Source organism: Fukomys damarensis, unplaced genomic scaffold, assembly GCF_012274545.1.
Source record: "Fukomys damarensis isolate Sample0158 unplaced genomic scaffold, DMR_v1.0_HiC HiC_scaffold_26, whole genome shotgun sequence".
Taxonomy (NCBI): domain Eukaryota; kingdom Metazoa; phylum Chordata; class Mammalia; order Rodentia; family Bathyergidae; genus Fukomys; species Fukomys damarensis.
Genome location: NW_022900938.1, coordinates 16,565,609 through 16,568,796, shown reverse-complemented (window position 1 = coordinate 16,568,796; position 3,188 = coordinate 16,565,609). Strand labels below are relative to the sequence as shown.

At 42.5% G+C, this 3,188-nt stretch overlaps 1 protein-coding gene across 2 annotated transcripts in view; it reads right to left on the bottom strand.

Annotated features, from left to right (window-relative positions):
- Cwc22 (CWC22 spliceosome associated protein homolog) overlaps nucleotides 1-2,960 on the bottom strand; it is a 60,324-nt gene extending 57,364 nt beyond the window's left edge. Inside the window, exon 1 of one of the 2 annotated variants that reach the window (XM_010636791.3) lies at nucleotides 2,790-2,960. The gene's annotated coding sequence lies outside the window, so the exon portion shown is untranslated. Of the gene's footprint in view, nucleotides 1-2,682; nucleotides 2,759-2,789 lie in introns of those variants that run through there. The other variant, XM_010636792.3, reaches the window with a different exon arrangement.
- Nucleotides 2,961-3,188: the final 228 nt, after the last annotated feature.

Sequence of the window (3,188 nt, the reverse complement as noted above, 5' to 3'; positions counted from 1 at the left end):
ATATATATGAAGCAATCCCTGCACTAGTGCTGGCAAACCTTTTAGAGACCAACTGTCCAAACTGCAACCCAAAACTCACTTATTTATCACAGCGTGCCAACACTGCAATTAAACCTGAATACTCAGCTGCTAGGGGATGGTGGGGCAACTTGGCTGTGTGCTGACAGAGAGGGCTCTGTGTGCCCGCTGCAGCATGTATGCCATAGGTTCGCTACCACTGCCTAGACATGTACCACCACATCCCACTACAGAGGCTCTCCTGTCACTCAGAATGAAACTGTTCTAATAAACTAACTCAGGGAAGTACTCACAGAATTGTTTAGTATGTGTTTAGGTCAAAGCAGCCTTTATCTCCTTTTTGTTGTATTTTCCTTTCTTTAATCTTTCTCTCCTCATGTAGTATTTTTTTAAAAATGTATTTTCATTAGTACATGGTTGCAACACATAATGATTACATTCCTTGTAGAATTGGAACATGTTATTTTTTCATCCCCCAATCTCATCCTTCACATCTGCAAAAGTACTCCCTATTTCTTCTTATCTATCTTGAAGACAATGATTTGAAATATTGCATCCTTTTAACCATTTAAAATGCCTCTTCTAATGTCCACTTGGGAAATAGATATACTGTGGTGACAAAAAGTATAATCTGTCTCAAAGTCTGCTGAAAGTCATATGCTAGAGGTCTTACTGTTCGACCAGCTTCCCATGCCAGGAGTTTCAAACTTAAAACAAAAAAGTAGAGAAATTTAATGAAGAAGCTCTCAAAGTCATGGGGGGGGTATCAGCGACTGTGCATCATCAATAAACACTCCTTTCTTAAACTAGTTCTAGGCCAGCCATAAGCAAGTTAAGGATATAAGTGCAAAGTTCAGTCTACACACAAGCGTATAGTGAACAGAAAACACAGGACATGGACATTACAAATATATGATGTGCCATTTTGTCTCAGGTAATTCCAGGTATAAGCCACATAGGTTGATTAGCAACATACAATTATCAGGGAGAAGTTTCAATCTGCAACAACTCAGCAACTGGGAAAACGGACAAGAGCTAAAAAAGCAGATGGGCTAGACCAGTAGTTCTCAAATTAACTGGCATGAGGACCACTTGGATAGTCTGGTAAAAAACAGATTAAAGGGCTCCTATGGCTCCCATTTCCCAGGGTCTGATTCAAAGGAGAGAGAAAGAGAGGAGGGAGGGAGGGAGAGAAAGAAAGAGAGAGAATATGAATGGGGAGTTCCCAAAAATTTACACTGCCAACAAGTTCTAAGGAGATACTGATTCAGGAGACCTCACTGTTGGAAAAAGTAGGCCAGGTTATTACAGCGAAATTATTGGCATCTAAATTATGACCAAGACAATTTTAGAGCCTCAGTCAAATGAGATGGGAAAGACTATACAAAAGACAAAGGTGGCACAGACACTTAAAAATAGAAGGGCAACATTCAGAACCAATAAACAAGAGGTGAAGCGTAGACAGGATTCATGAACTGCATAATAGCAAAAGCAATAAATAGCTAAGACTGTACTCCAGGTGGTACCATGCACAGTACCTTAAAGGTATTTTTCTTCATCCTTAGGAGCAACCTACTAAATTAGATAGTTATTATCTACGATTTTGTAGACCAGGAAGCTTAAACTACAGATGTTATGTAACTTGCTCCAAGCAGTATCCCTAATAAACACCGAAGACTGAAATCTGTGGTTGTTAGCCTGTTATCCAGCACCAACACAATGGGTTTACTCCTCTTAAAGATTCTACCTGTATAAGTGCTTCTCCTGGATGTAATCTTTAATGTAAATCTGCCTTCCAAAAGTAGGCTGATAACTGAGTTACCTTCTGTATTCACAGACACTCCTAAAAGAAGACTAGTCTAAAAAAAGTGGCATTTTAACTGATCTTCTTAATATCACGCTTGTTTATCTGCCATTTCTGTTCTACGGGCATCTAAAAACGCAAAGGAAACTGTCCCCAAACATTAAGTCACTTAATTCTTGCATTGACAATTGCCTTTCCTAAAACCCTCCCTTTCTCCATTTACCTCAAAGAACTATGAAGATTCAATAATAGGTTAAAAAATACATCTGCAGTTTGACTCGCTGAAAATAACTATTATCGTGATATGAAAGTGTATCACAGAACGACGAAGACAGGAGACCCACATTTAGGAGTTACCACAATACTGGAGGCAGTTCCAAGATAACAGACGAAGAGAACATATAATGAGAAACAAAGCGTCCCCTGAGTTAAACATCAGGAAAGATCAGTATTACCGGTCAAACTAATAACTAAAGAAAATGCAAAGAACCAGTCGCAGGGAAAATACGCTGGAAAGGCGCATAAGAGTGCAATCCACTATATTTAAATCATCTACAGTTCATTAATCCCACTCCTATGGCCTGAGTCCCGGGCACTAAGAAAGGAGTAAGACCAATCGACTCGAGGGGCGAGCTTGAAACGCACTGCACGCGAAAGGCGAGGAAACCCGCACCTTGGCCGGACTTCAATAACAAATACTTCTCCAAATCCCTCAGTAAGAGGCCAGGTCCGTCCGCGCAGGCGGAGAGCTATTTGCCCACCTGCTCTGACTCCTCCGCCGAACCCGCTCTCACACCCTAACCTCAGCCGGCTCGCAAGTGGCGGGACAGCCGCGCGTAACTGCCCGCTGCCCCACAGACCTGGCAGCACCCACTCCTGAGCCCCTTCACTGTGCACCCAATCCAGGAATACGCCACCCCAACTCCAGCTCCCTGTCTGGCGAGACTTTACGGGGTTCGATAATTACCTAAGACTCCACCGCGCCGCCATTACACCGGATGTACGTCACTTCCCCTTCCCGAGCCCGGAAGACGGAGCATGAAATACATAAAGCCGACCGCTAAATTAGCTTTAATATGTTATACTATTAAATTAATCGTGATACCATATCTTAACACCAGATTCAAAGCAGTCTATGCAGCCACACCTCCTTACCAAAACCCGGACAAACGAGAACTTGGTGTGAACTACAAAGTCCAGCATCCACCGGCTGAGCTAGAGGAAATGACGACAGACAGTAGCAGATTGCATTTAAAAAGGCTGTAGTGTGTTATGGGAACTGTAGTTCTTATATCTGGGCGTCAGTGAGCGCGTCCGATTGCTCACCGGAAGCTTGATACGGTAATTACTAGGATTTAGCAGAGTT